This window comes from Cebus imitator, unplaced genomic scaffold (assembly GCF_001604975.1).
Source record: "Cebus imitator isolate Cc_AM_T3 unplaced genomic scaffold, Cebus_imitator-1.0 Scaffold95, whole genome shotgun sequence".
Taxonomy (NCBI): domain Eukaryota; kingdom Metazoa; phylum Chordata; class Mammalia; order Primates; family Cebidae; genus Cebus; species Cebus imitator.
In genome coordinates this window covers 2,800,254-2,816,299 of record NW_016107410.1, presented here as the reverse complement: position 1 = coordinate 2,816,299, position 16,046 = coordinate 2,800,254, and the positions used below count along the sequence as shown (strand labels likewise).

General features: G+C 36.6%; 1 pseudogene; it reads right to left on the bottom strand.

The window, feature by feature from the left end:
* Positions 1–13,738: 13,738 nt before the first annotated feature.
* Positions 13,739–16,046, bottom strand: part of LOC108309609 — a 32,549-nt pseudogene continuing 30,241 nt past the window's right edge.

The window sequence follows — 16,046 nt, the reverse complement described above, 5'->3', positions numbered from 1 at the left end:
CTATGGAACTGAATGTTCATGCCTCTCCCCAGTCAATTCATTGCTGAAATCTTTACCTCCAAAGTGATGCTGTTAAGACAAGGGGCTTTGTGGGAGGTGAATAGGTCATGAGGGTAGAGGACTCATGAATGGAATCAGTGTCCCTGCAAAAAAGACCCCAGAAACCTCTCTTGTTCCTTCTGAGATGTGAGGACACGACAAAAAGACAGACACTTGTGGAGCAGGAATTGGGCCCTCACCAGACACTGAATCTGGTTGCACCTTAATCTTGGACTTCCCAGTCTCCAGAGCTGCAAGGAATGCATTTTTGTGTATGAGCCACACTGTCTTCCGTGTGTATTCTGTGATTGCACACTGAATGGATTACGTTAGCAGCTAAGTCTGGATCCCAATTCTGTGCTCTTTTCTATCTCTATCCCCCTCTCCTCCCTCTCTTCCTTCTTTCTTCCTCAAAATTATTTAACTTAAAAAATTTTAAATTACGAATGATAAGAATAAAAATGTGAAACCCTCCATCGGAGAATTCTACGCCCACCCTCTTCTTTTTAGTTGTAGCCACTATTTCGATGACTTACTAACCATTTTTTATATGAAACAAATATATGTATATATGACATATATATGTCTCATATGAAGTTTTTTGTGTTTAAGTGGATTGTGATATATGTATAATTCTGTGACTTTTAAAAAAACATAATAAGCCCTGGGTATATTCTTGGTTAAGTAGATCTAGTTCTACGTTATCTTTAATTCAATCATGATAATATATTTAACCTTTTCTCTATTAATGATCATTCAGCCTCTTTTAAATATTCTTTATGAAAATAATGCTACAATAAATATCTCTAAGCATATGTGCAAATATTTTCTGACAATTGTGCTGGACCTAGTTTATGTACTTTGTCAAATGTAGTTGGCCATAGTTTTCTGCTGGGTGTGAAGGAAGATAGCCTGGCACTGACTACATTCTTATTGGCCCCAGAGGGGAGCTTGATCGATGCCAAGCAGGCGATATGAGGGAGCTGGCTGATAATTTATTCTCCCTCTACCTGACAAGTTATTGCTAGACAGACTCAGTGATTCCAATGCCCCTTCAGGAGAAAGACTGTGTGGTTGAGCAACCAGATATGGTTTCTAATAAGGCCACAACCAAATTAATTATATACCATTTTCTATTTCATTTTTATCTTTCTTTGCTTCATTTTCTTTTTTGCCTATTCTAGCTTCCTTGGGATTATAGTCCTCATGTAACTTTCTATGTAAATATTGCCTCAGGCTTTGCTTTTTAGAAAACTTGGGCTTAGAAAAAGATATATATTGAAAAGAAAAGTTATTAGGTCAGAGGGTATGTGACTTTGGGCCATCCTACTTTTTAATCAGATACATGCAATTACAAAATATAGTTATCTTTTATTTTCTATTAATTATTAATAATTCAATTATAAAAAGGACGATATTATTATTGTATATTATATAAAGTAATATATTGTTACATTATGAGCAGTCAATCTTAGTAAAGAACCTCTCTGTGTGGTTGTATAGTCAGGTAAAATGTGACATGAATTCCTGTTAACTGATGAGAATTCCAGTGTTAATTTTGGAGCTAAATAAAGCAAAGCCCAAAGGCTGAATTAATTCTTTATTCTTCCCTGTGTTACATCATAAAGCAGTTATTCCTCCCACAGAAGACATCTCTCAGACAATATGAAGTGATTCAAAAGGGCATCCTTAGGACACCCTATATTACATGTTGCTGCTGGGAAGATTTTATACAGCATAAACTTTCATAACTTTATGATGGGGAGATGATAAACTTCTTGCCCAAGTTTTGGCATACGACTGAAATGACAGAGAAATTAAAGAATGATTTTTTTTCTATTTGGTGTTCCAGGAAAAAGTGGCTGTAGGTGAGGTGAGAAGTGGTTAGCATCTAGAACACATAGGATCTCTCGCAGCTTGGGGAACTGAATCTAATCTCTGGCTTGTCAAGTCGGCAAGGTGTTCTTAATACCATCGCTAGCAGTCCTAATTCAAACCCACATTTGTAGTTTCTGGCAACCACCTGGCAACAGGGAACATGTAGCTTGCACCACCACATCTATTATGTGGTCTAGCAGGGCCTTCGAGTCCCTCTATGAATGTATTTTCAAATGAGCATGTTATTCACAATACTCGTTCATCTGTGAGAATGTGGGGGAACAACAGATAACCCTTAAATCACGGGTTGGGAGCTAGAGTGCAACTTGCTAGACCAGGTACGCCCCTTCATATACTCATCTTGTATGTGTTGGCCATTCATATGGAGATAGGTTCACAAAGTAAATTTCTATTGCCTGTTAATGAAGGCCCTCTTTACATCTTTTCACCGATTCAGTATGACTGTTCTTCTGACCTGGCTGCACTGACAGGACTTTGAGGCTTAATCATGAGTAGAAAGAAGAGCCTGAATTTTCCTGGAGAGTTTCCAGAGGAGATCCTTGTAGGAACAAATTCCTATTTAGATTAGGAAATTCAAGAAAGCAGGCGTTAAGTAGATATATCAGAGTTATGTTGGCTTTCCATATTTGCTTAAAGTGGGAAAATGGATTGTGTGGTGCTTTGGATAACTCCTGAAACCAGTATGCTCAGCCAAATGTAAATGTGAGGTTACAACACTGATGTGAGAGGAAGGGAAACTGTTAATGGGGTGGAAATGCTTCAGCTGTGCTTAGATTGCCAGTGAGCAAGATACACCTGTGATGGCTTGGATTAAAGCCTACATGGATTTGCAAAACGAAAACCTCATTTACATTCTAACTAGATTAAAGACATTGATGAAGACAGGCCAGTTTTACTCTGCAATTGGGAAAACTGAGGCTCTCTTCAGCAGTTATCTACTGAAGCACACTGCTTTGCAGCGCTTTGTTGAAGAAGCAGCAATATTTACCTGACACCTATCAGTCTGGAAACCGTATCTTGAATTTAGTGTTGCCAATCCTCAAATTGCAGCTTCCTGGTGGCAACTTAACAAGCAAGTTCATATAGCAAAGAAGGGAAAACTAAAAGGTCACAGCACGCCTTCCATGATTAGCATTCTGTCTTTATCACTTCTAGTTTCTGAAACAAAAGAAACTGTGTAGTAAAAGCTTAAGAGAATGTTTTAAGTTTTTTCAAAATAACTCATGCATGTAGTTGCAAAAAATAGAAAATATGGGAAATCTTACAATGGAAAACAACATTCTTCTGAGGTGTTAGGCTCTGTGAACTATTATACAATAATTTAATATATAATATATAACTTGGCTGTATGTATTTTCAGCACTGTTGGTATGGTTTGGCTCTGTGTCCTCACCCAAATAATAATCCCCACGTGTCAAGGGCAGGACCAGGTGGGGATAATTGAATCATGGGGGCAGTTTCCCCCGATGCTGTGATAGTGAGTGAGTTCTCATAAGAGCTGTTAGTTTTACAAGGGGCTTCCATCTTCACTCAGCGTTCATTTTTTCTCCTGCTGCCCTGCGAAGTGGTGCCTTTTACCAAGATTATGTTTCCTGAGGCCTCCTCAGCCATTCAGCGTTGTGAGTCAATTACACCTCTTTTCTTTACCTGGTCTCGGGTGTTTCTTCATAGCAGTGTGAGAATGGACTAATACAATTGTATTTTTGGAAACGTGCTAAATTAAAGATAACTGGTAATTGGGGTGTGTGTGTGTGTGTGTGTGTGTGTGTGTGTGTGTTGGCTGGGCCTATGTCAATACCTTTTCCCTTTAAATTTGGGTGGGCTCTGTGGGTGTTCTGACCAACTGAATATACAGACGTGATTCTGTGCCAGTTTTATGGCTCGGGCCTTAAGAGACAATGAGCTTCCTCTTCCTGTCTCTTGGAATATTTACTTGTGGAATCCAGTTGCCATGCTGTAAGAAAACTCAATTATTCCAGTGAAGAGGCTTAGGTAAAAAGAACTAAGGCCCTCAACTCACAGCCTCAGCTGAGCTTGCAGCCAACAGCCAGCACTAACTTGTGATCCTGAGTCAGGTATCTTGGCAGTGGATACCCCAGCTCTAGGTAAACTGCCTAGCTAATATCACGCGGAGAAGGAGAATTGCCTAGCCATGACTGCCCAAATTCATGACTTGCAAAATTGCGTCATATAATAAAATAGTGGCTGTGTTAAGCACTGGATTTTGGGGTAATCGTTATGCAGAACTGGAAGTTTGATATAATGGAAGCATACAGAGCTTGCAGACTTAGTGCCCTGGTTTCAAATTCTAGTTCCAGCATTTCATAGCTACATAACTTTGGGGACAGCTATAAAGCCACTGTCAGCCATAAAGAAAAGTTTCCTTATCCGCAAAATGGCAGTAAAAATATATATCTCTTAAAGGTTGTGGTGAGGATTAGAGGCAAAATATGTAATGCGACTATTACATTTTCTGGAAAATGGCAACAGCTCGACACTGTAGCAATCATTTGCTATTCACCAGTTAACTCACTTCTCTGTACGTTCTTCTTTCTAAGCAGATCTTCCAGACAAGGGTATTGCAAAGAGAATACAGTTTAAGAAAATCAATAATTTAAAGCTCTAAAATGTTTGTATGTCTTTCATTAAGTCATTTTATGACTCTTCTAAGGAAATATTTCTAAATACTGGCCATAGTATGTCTATCCAGGAAAGAAGATGCTTATGCATGTTCCTGATCTCTGTGCATCACTTAAAAATTCTGCACATACGTTATTTTGAAGTGCATCACTGTGTTTTAGACACACTAACCAAGGTTTTGGCAGGCAGTGGCTGAAGCTGCCTCCTCAAGATAACATCCCCTACATACTTAGGAACTATCAACAACAATTAGGGAGGTTATGTTTATATATATATAATAATTTCATGAGGAAGTATAACTTTTGAGAAGTGCTTTTTATCTACAAATATTTATTGAATACCAACAAAGTGCTAGATTCTGGGCACAATCCAGGAGAACAGAGATGAAACCATAGCCTTTGTGCTTTTCTAGAGAGTCTAATGAGGTGCCATTCTGGGCAGAGTCAACACTGCTTCTCAAACATTCTGTATATGTCAAACATGTCTTCACCTCCATGCTTTATTGTTACAGCCTTTCTTCTCCAAACAATCTTCCCACTTTATCAGTCAAAGCATTTTGCATGACTCAGTATGAGCTCCACCTCCTCCAAGCAATATTTCCTGGACCTGTGCTGTACGTCTAGCTCCAATCTGTTCCCTGATGCTGACTTTTTGTAGAACTCATTGTGTTCTCATCTTTGGCCACTCTGTGTGGTTAGTTTTCTTTTTAAATGTTTGTATTATTTCCACAACTAGATGAAGAATTCTTTGTCATACATCTCAAACATGTTTCTTATGCACATATGCTAAAATGCAGATTCTGATTTAGTGGATTTAGCGCAAAGCCTTAGATTCTTCAGGTAACAAGCTCCAGGTGAAGTCCCTGCTGCTGGATCTGGGACTACAGTCTGAGTAGCAAGTAGCTGGGCTGTAGAGGGCCGAGACCACTCTGTTACACTGTTTCTTTAGAACTGTGGACAGTGCTTTGGGTGTGAAAGAGGTTTAATGATTGTTTTTGGTGGTATGGTACAAAGGAAAGTATGCAGACTGGTACAGAGTTTGGATATTTGTCTTCTCTAAATCTCATGTTGAAATTTGATTACCAGTGTTGGAGGAGGATCTCACGGAAGATGCCTGGGTCACGAGGGTAGATCCCTCATGAGTAGCTTGGTATTGTATTCCCAGTAACAAGTTCTGACTCTCTTAATTCCCTCAAGAGTTTCCTCCCCCCAGCCCAAGAGAACTGATGGTTAAAAATATCCTGGCATCTCCCTTCCCTTTTCCTCTTCTTTTTCTCTCACCGCTTGATGCCTGCTTCTCTTTGCCTTCTGCTATGAGTGGAAGTGGATTGAGGTCCTCAGCAGAAGCAAATGCTGGTGTTGTTTCTTGTACGGTGTGTAGAACCATGAGCCAACAAACCTATTTTCTTTATAAATTACCTAGCCTCAGGTATTTTCTTTATTGCATTGCAAATTTTTTTTTGACACAGAATTAGGAAAAATTCTGATCTAGGTTAAAATATCAGCTTTATCACTTAATGATCTGAACAATTGTGAGCATTTTATTCATTTATAAAGCAATCTTACAGAGCTTTTGTGAAGTCAAAATTAACATATTTTTTAAGGTACTTGGCATAGTAGTCATATATAGCAAGGGGCTGACAAATAAGATGTATTTCCTGTTAATGGCAGTGAAAAGAATTGTGCTTTTTAGGCTAAAATATTTCTTCATTAGAGTTGATCTTGATATTGCGCAATAAATATTTTAAGAGGAAAGAAGTTACTAATATAAGCTTTGGCTTGATGTTTAAATATAATTGTGTGTCTATTATATCACTTCTAACATATATACCAAGAAAATGTAGAGAGAAAATCATGCCAAATGAAAATGGGCTAAGTGTAGCCACATGTTGCTTCTAGTCTCTTATGGTATAAAGCTTCCTTGAAGACAATTAAAGCCAATCAATAATATCAAAGGAGACAGCAGTGTCACTCTTCCTGCTACAATGGTTCCTACCCAGCCTGTTTGTCAGGGATGGTGTCTAGGTGCTCTGCAGACAGAGCCCTGGCAAAGGGCCTCAAGAAGATGACTCAGAGGGTGAATACAAGAAGGTTTGGATGGAAGCATTCAGTGCTCAAATACCTGCATTGGGAAAGGCACTGAAGGCTGAAGAAAGCCTCGTGCTAGACTTTCTGAGTTAGCGCCCCTTGTCCGCTGGCTGAAAAAGTAGTTGCAATATCTCCCAAGTTCTGATAGTTTGTATTTCAAATGTGAGAGATTAATCATTTTTCTCTTATGGATTACATTTCAGAATAGCAAAATAATTGGTGGAGGGAAGTTTCCTTTTTAAAAGAATCACAGCTAATAAATGAGAAGAAATGATAGAGGAAACCACATTTGCAAAACTTACTGTGTCTAGATAATGGTCATTAATAGTTGCTGAAACTGTTAGATGAGAAACACTAGATGTTAAATTTTATAATAGATGGATTAGGCTGACATGACCTGAATTCACTAATTAATCTTTCCATTACTAAAAGAGGAACAAACAGAACATTATTTTTCTTTTGATGTAAGGCAATAGAAAGCATACAGAGACACTAAATAGTGTTTAAAAAATAATATATCTAATCAGGCCTCTAGATCTAACTCCCAGTTTACAAAAAATATGAGGATAGAGGGTCATGTTAAATGACATCACAATGCTTTAATCAGTCAAACCAAGATATTCCATAAGACAAAGGACTTAGTTGTTTTGAAAAAAGAAAAAACAGCACACAAAGAAGAAGAACTGTTATATTTTATGAGAGACTTGTAATACACATAATCTAAATGCAATATCTGGACCATGATTGGATCCTGATTCAAACTAACTTTATTGTTAATTTCATAATATTTCTATTGAAGTCATGTTTTAAAATAGTTCTATCTGCTGAGAGGCTTACTGGAGTATTTATTGATAAAAGATCCCCACCTTTACTAGGAATCTGGGATAAAAAGATTCAAAGAAATAAAATATCTCCCCTGTTAGATTAGCCACAATTAAAATGTTTGCACCGACAATTAGAAGCAAAAGTGGAAGTGAATAAAAAATCGTGCATTTGGTGACTGTTTAAATAATGGAACCATTTTGGAGACCAATTTTGTGATACTTAGCAAAGTTGAAATTGCATGTTCTTTATGTCAAAAATTTCAGGGATTTCCAGAATTCGCTTTCTAGTTCTGTGAGTCAGCTGATTTAGGCTGGATGGACAACTTCATCTCCTGCTTATGGATCTGGCTAGGCTAGGTTTCTTATTTAGATTTGGACTCAGGCCTAGTCCATGTTTTTATATTTTTTAAAAAATAGATAGACTTCATTGTTTTAGATTTACATAAATAATTCCAAGATTTAACATATACCACTCTCCTCCTGCACAATTTTCCCTAATATTATATTAGTACAGTACATTTGGTACAGATAATGAATCAATACTGATATGTTGCTATTAACTAATACCCATCATTTTTCTAAATTTCTTTAGGTTTTATATATTATCTATTTTCTGTTCCAGGATGCCGTCTGAGATATCATAGTACATTTAGTTGTCATGTCTTTTTAGTCTCCTACTGTGACAGTTTCTTAGACTTCCCTTGTTTTCAATGACCTTGATAGTTTCGAGGAGTACTGGTCAGGTATTAATATTTTGGAGGATGCCCTTGTATGGGAATCTTTCTGATGTTTCTCATTATTCGATTGACGTTATGGGTTTTGGTACATAGGATCACAGAAATACAGTGCAACTTTCATCAAATCAACATGATCCTATCAACATGATTTATGATAGTTGATTGTGTAATTGTTTACCTTAATCATCTGCTGACGCAAGTGCTTGTCAGGGTTCTTTACTATAAATTTTCTCCCTCCAGCTTTCCATACTGTAGTCTTTCCCTATACTCCACATGGTACAGTATTTGTAGCCTGCACTTGAGTGGGAAGTTATGCACGTCCTCCTTTAGGATAGAGTATCTGCATAACTTATTTGGAATTCTTTTGGATGGCAGATTGGTCTCCTCTCTCCCACTTGTTAATTTATTCAATCATTTTTTTATAGGAGTATAGACTGTTGTACTTTTTAAATATTTTGGGTGACAAAAGGACTTATTTCATTGTTTATATTGTTTCAATTTTGACTATTTCTTTTTGTCTCTTGTGTCCCTTTGACATACCTTTGTGTGTGTGTGTGTGTGTGTGTGTGTGTGTGTGTGTGTGTGTGTGCATTTTCTTGGAGCATTTTCTCAATGGGCTGCAAGATGCTCCAGGCTCGTTTTGCATATTTTCTGCCTCCATCCTAAAATCAATCATTTCTTTAAGCAGCCTGGCTTCCTTATTGAAAAATAGTATTAGAAACCAAGATCTGACTGCAATGTGTGCTTAGTGCTCCTACAGTGTCACTTCTTATGGGCTTCCTCTGCTCACAGAGCAAAACATATGTATACTAATCCATATTTATCTAATCATTTATAAATATTTCTATATATAATGAAGTGCATATATATTAAAAGTTAGACATAAATTGCTCCACTTAATTTGGTATAATTAATGGATCATTAATTGGTATGTCTCTAATTCATTACCACATGGGTCTCTCTAGCTAGTTTTCCTTGCTTGTTTGTAATCTTCCACTTAACGGTGAAAACCAGCATCAGCCATATATTTACATAATTGTTCATTATTAGTATACACAAATAGCAGTGTCAGAATTGTTAATCCATACCTCATAGGAAACAATTTTATTAGCCAGAGTACAGTGCTTAGGCGCAGTTACTTTTGCCTTTAATTTTACAAATTCCACTCATTTACAAAGCTACTTAGTTCAACATCTTTTCTCCCTAACCCTCTTCAGTGAGGTTGTTTCATACATTTGTAACACAGTTAAATTCTCTTATCTCATTCTGAATTCTTTCCTAGGATCCTCTAACCTCCTAAATAATTTAACAAAATTTTTATACATGAAGACTCATTCTTTTTGTTGTAAAATTCTGTGAGCTTTGATAAATGTATAATGTCATGTACCATTATTACACTATTATACAAAATAGTTTTACCATCCTAAAAATTCCCTGTGCTTCTCTCCTCCTCTTTCTCTAAACCCCTAGCAACCAATGAATGTTTTACAGTATGTATAGTTTTGTCCTTTCCAGAATGTCATATAACTGGAATTCTAAAGTATGTAGCCTTTCTGTACTGGCTTCTTTCACTTAGCATTATGCATTTAAGATTCCTCTATGTCTTTTGTAGCTTGATAGTATGTTTCTTTTTACCAATGAATAGCATTCCATTGTATGATGTACCATAGTTTGTTTATCCACTCACGTATTGAAGGGCATATTAGCTGTTTCCCATTTTAGGTGATTATGAATAAAAGCACTATAAACCTTTGTGTGCATATTTTTGTGTAGATATACATTTTCAACTCATTAGAATAAACAACTAGAAGCAATTGTTGGATTGTATGATAAGACTATGTTATCTATGTAAGAAACTACCAAACTGTCTTCCAAAGTGGCTGTAGCCTTTTACATTCTCACCAGCAGTGAACATTAGAGTTCCCATTGCTCTGCATCCTTGCAAACATTCGGTATTGCCAATTTTTTTTTGAGCTATGCTAATGGGTGTGGAGGGATATCTCATTGTTGTTTTAATTTTCAGTTCCCTATTGATGAAATATATTGAGAATCTTTTTTTTATTTTTTATTTTTTTTTATTGCATTTTAGGTTTTGGGGTACATGTGAAGAACATGCAAGATTGTTGCATAGGTACACACATGGCAGTGTGATTTGCTGCCTTCCTCCCCTTCACCTATATCTGGCATTTCTCCCCATGCTATCTCTCCTCACCTCCCCACCCCCCGTCCCTCCCCCATTTCCCCCCAACAGACCCCAGTGTGTAGTGCTCCCCTCCCTGTGTCCATGTGTTCTCATTGTTCAACACCCGTCTATGAGTGACAATTGTTTTATTAGCTGATTTGTCACTGTGGATCTTCTTTGTTGAGATACCTCTTCAGACTTTTTGCTCACTTTAAAATTGTTTTTCTTTTTAATTAAATGTTGAGTTTTTAATACAGTTTAGATACAGTTTAATACGTTTAGATGCCCTTTATTGAGCATGTATTTTGCAAATATTTTCTCCCAGTCTGTAACTTGTCTTTTCTGTCTCTTAACAGCCATTTTTATTTTTACTTTTGGGACTAAAGATGAGGGATAGGCAGCTTCCTATTATTCTGCTAATAATAATGGTGAAGCCAAGAGAGAATGTACTCAACTTTGTAATCACATTGGAAGCCCCGATTATGTCAAGTCTACTAATATTACATTGAGTAAAAAAAGTCACATGGTCAAATCCTACATTAATGAAATGGGGTAGTATATGTGGGTAGTGGATAGTGAATAATAAATGCTTTTTAAGAATAATATAATCTGTCATAGCATCTGTGAGCTGACAATAGCTTTCTATTACCTTATTCTGTAGTTTGTTTAATGTTGGGATCTTTCTGAAAGCTCCTCCAACCTTTCTGGGAGACTCTGATCTGAGAAAGCCATCAAAAATCCATTATTTTTGTCATAATTTAAATTCTCAGACTTCATTCACATTTTTAATATTACATATATAAGAATTCACCCATCCTATTCCTTCTTGAGTCCAGTTCAGAAAAAAATAGCTGGTTTCTCCCCACTATTTTTGCATGGTTTACAGCATGTAATTCTGTCCTATAACCATTTTCACAGTTGTCTAACAATATTATAACAGATTGGCTGCTTAGTATCAATTTTTAAAAAAGTCATGGCTTCTGCAGTCATTTCTTGCTTATCAAAATTATTTCATGAGGTGGTTTAGGCTCTGTGTATTTGAATATGGTATATTCTACTTTCTACTTAAAGAACAACTTGGATCACACTGTCTTGTCCTGATAACTTGGTAGAGGTTGCTTCATCATTGTTATTCTTGGGGTGGTTATTATTAATATTATTTCATGTTCTATTTTTAAAAATTAAAATTTTAAAGAAGATCAATATCTTTGACTATACTCACAATTCCAGTACATTTTTTGAAAAAGTAACCAATGTTATCAGCTTTGCACATTTAAAAAGAAATAACTAATGCTATCAGCCTTGTGTATTATCACTAAAGACCATTTTATATATCTTTATGTATACAGTACATACACACATATATGTTAATCCATTTCTTCTAGAAAAATAGATTTTTGAACAGAACATTTTTCTTTTCCCAGCTGTCCCTTCCTTAGGAATCTTTCTTTCATCCTTGAAGTTTGGTAACATCTTTAAATGTATATATCTCCCTGTTAATTTTTTTGTGGCATTTTTCCTAGATATTTTTGTACACATATACATATGTATTCTTAAAAATGAAAGAATAATGTTCTAAAATATGGTAGAAAACTTTTTTCTTTTTCAGAGTTTTCCAGCACACTTTATTTTGCGTTTCACTGATCTGAAGCTTTTGAAGACCAACATCTCTATCAATTCCTATAAAATGTCCAATTAGTTTCAGTTACGTAGCAGGCTGTTCTGTACTGCACACCATCTTATGGCTGGGGATCTGGTCACACATGTATAAAGGCTGCCCACTCGTTCCTGGAGCAGGGTGTGTCCAAGTGAAAGACTCTTCAAGGGAGCTTCATTTTCCCAGGGGTGCTTTCCTTTGGCAAGAAGTTGGTCAGTTTACACATGCGGCTTTGGTGCCTGTGAGCAGGAAGTGTGTGCAACTTGCAGCACATGCTGCTTTTTCTCTTATGAAGACAGACATCTCAGAATACATTGCCTTACGCTTAATGACAGGGATTCCTCCTCATTCTTCAGTAGGTTAAAATATAAGAAAGCCTGTTTTTAAGTAACATAGATAACACCTTTTTAGGTTGCTTATTTATTCTAGAGCTACAAAATTTAATTCAAGACAATATAGGTCCCATGAAAGATTTAAGAGTTTTATAAAACTAAGATCTAGTTTCTCCCAACAAATAGTAGTTTAGGCAAAACCCTCCTAATGTTTCTAAAATAATACTAAAAGGGCATCTGATTACATAGGAGCAATTTTAAGAATTATATATTTATTTGAATAATAAGCTTACATTTAAGCTGCAATTTTGGCAATGCAGATTTTTAATGCGGTTCACAAAAAATGTGCACAAAAAAGTACTGGTGCAAAGAACAAAACAATTGTAAGAATTAGACTAAATATATCTGCTGCTTTTAAGAAAATGAAAAGCCTGAAATCAGCATAGAAAATATAAAATGTATTAAAAACTACCATCCACGAAACAGTCTTTATTATTAATTATGTTTAAAGTTATTTGCATGGTTAATTATATATTGAATTGTAAATGAGTATTGTACACAAACCTCCTTTTAGAAGGGAATTTCTTGTTGCATTATGAAATGTCTAATTATCTTACATTGCAAAAAGTATTCTTTTTTTTTTTTTGCTATTGATTTAAAAAACCTATTAATGGTATTACTGTAAATGTCAGGAATGCTACAAAAAAAGAAATACAATTTCACTTTTGCAAAGTGTTTTGCATGCAGTGAAGTACTTGCCCTGTTGAACTGAATGCAGTACTGGAGAATGTCCTGGGTCTAAGATGCTCTTGAATGACAAGACAAGGCTTTTCAATTCAAAGACTAAAAGGAATCATGCAACCCTCTTATGACTGGGATACCATTGTGTGCCACTCACCAATGCTGTCTTTCCAGAAAACCACAAGACACTTAAAAAACCATCAGGCTTACCTGACAAATATACACAAAATGAAAAGACGTCAACTGCTATTTGACATTGCTATTGGTAATGTCTGTCCTATATAAAAGCACTTTTAAAAAGAGAGCACCTATGTGCAAGAGATAAGTGTCTAAAGACTCAAAATGAATCAATAGTATCAGAAAACAATATAATTCTCAACTCAGAAGCTGATTCAATATTAGGTGCAATTTCAGTTAATGTAACAGGAAAAAAAAGACAATGGATTTTATTTTATTAATTGTATCCACTTACAAATTGACCTGTGATCACTAGATATGTATACACAATGAGATTTTTGCTGTTTATAGTCTTTAACTGAAGTGATGATAAAGGAAATAGGTCTACTTAAAAACAAAAACAAATAGCTATTTCTGTCTAGATTAAGAAGTGGCACCAGGTATAAGATCCACATTTTGAGTGGCTACTTGGGCAGCCTCAATGGCCCAGGGTTGGTCTATGATTCCAGCTGCCTGATTGCCCTTTTTCTACAATCCCAATAATCCATGCTTGGTGGCCTCCACCACATTTGGGGGACTTTATCTCTGCACAGAACCAAGCTGCTTGCTCATGTGGTAAACAGACCAGAATGCCTCCTGGTGTCTTTGGGCATGTTCTGTGCATGAGGCTGAACATGTTTCCACAAGCCTTGCTCATCATAGCCATCTTGGCCAGCACAGGGACCATTGTGAATTACAAAGGACACCCTGTTCCTCTGCTGCTTGGTCAGGTTCTGTACACGGCCCCAAATCCTAATGCCCAGGATGTCCATGGCTGCATGGGCACTGACTGTGTGCATGATGAAGCTTTCCTGTTGAACTGTACCATGTTCATTATTGCTTTGTGCTATGCCAACCCTACAGCTTCGTGAGTGACCACTAGTTTAATTTTATTTCATTTTTCAGGAATATCCAGCCACTGCTATTTGACGCAAGTGGCAGTGGTGCACAGCCCCTGCCACTTGTGCCCCCCGGGGGTTTTGCGAACTCCAGCACATCCCTTGGCACTGAATTGCCTGGCGTGATAAATTCATTGGGCTGTAGTTGTAGTGACACCTCCCAAAACAATCCAGGAGTTTAACAGTTTGGCCACTCATTACAGACACTCCTGCTTCCTTGGCTACGTCTTTAAAACCCTGTATAATCAGGGGCATCACTTTATCCCTTTCCCTGTCGGTTATTTCATTTGATGAAAGAAAACATATATTTAGATTGATTTTTAGTTCAGAAAATGTTTCTAAAATTTGTATCTTTGGACACTTTTTTCCTTTTAGTGTTCTGTTTTCTTCTACTTCAAAAACGCCTATTGTATGTATACTGTATCTCATGTTCTGCATATATTATTATTCTTATAATTATGAATTCTTTTTCCAATTTCATTTTTTTCTCATTTTAGTTGTCCAAAGCCTGTCTCAAATGTCCCTGGCTGTTTTCAGCAGATTCAATTCTTTTTACTGATTATAAATTGTTTTCATTTCATGATTGTTTTATTATACCTTCCATTTCTTTACCGAGATCTGCCAGCTTGGTGTTCATTTCCTTACTACACCTTATATTTCTTTTTTTGACTTGTTTATCTTTCATTTTTATTCTGATTTCAATGAGGTCATACTTTTTCTTATTTATAGAATGTCATAAAAATTTTTTAAACGTTCTCCTCCTTCCTGGTATGACCTTGAAGAGCCGTCTTTTTATGCCTTCTGTTTGTTATATTATTTTCCTTCTTTTTACTTGTTGTCTATACTGAGCCCTAATCAATTGTAAATTATGTTTGTGGAGGCTTATTTTGGGGCAAGCTGTTGGAGCAGATATGATAAGGGAATGAGGAAGTGAACTAGCAGAAGGGCAGGTTCATCTGGGCATGTTGTTTCTAAGCACCTCACCAACTCTGCCCCAGGGTGTGTGCTCTGTACTCTCAGAGTGAGGCTAGCAGTCTCCTGAGGAGGCAGGAATCTCTACCAAATTGTTCAGTCCTGTATGTCACAAGTCTCTCTCTCTCTCTTTTTCCTCCATCTCACTCTTTCTCTCCCTTCAGTATTTTATGGGTTTATTTTCCCTCAGCTGATCATAAGAGGGAGCTGCAAAGCAGAAAACCTACCCAGCCACCCGAGAATCTGGCCTCTTGAGCAGTTAGATGCCTGAAGATTTCCTCATTTGTCTCTCTTCCCTAAACCTCAGAGGGAATTCAGTCCTGGGTCAATAGTTTCTTCAAACCCTTGACCTTGCTCTCCTAAATAAGGGAATTGTACTTGGGGCTCTTCAAGTCCTTGCTACATAATGTTAAAGGTTTTCTGTCATACACAAACATAAAGATACATGTTACCATGTTTTATCCTTGTGTCTTCCATAAATGGTATAAATTTAACATATGGATTGTGGATATTTTCTAACTTTAGTGAAGCTAGAACTCTCTCTTTCATTGTGGTGTTTTCACTTGGTGGTATATGTGTCTTTATTTCACCATTTCTAACCATATGTCTTTCTAAATTTTAAGATATGTTTTTCTAAGTCAAGTGGGGTAGCACGTGCCTATAGTCCCAGATGCTTGGCAGGCTTAAGCAGGAGAATCACTTGAGCCCAAGAGTTCGCATCCAGAAACATAGTGAGATCCCTTTCTTAACAAACAACAGAAAAGAGAAGATATATAGGTTTTCCTAATTTTAGAAATAAAATATTCTGTAAGAAACTTGGT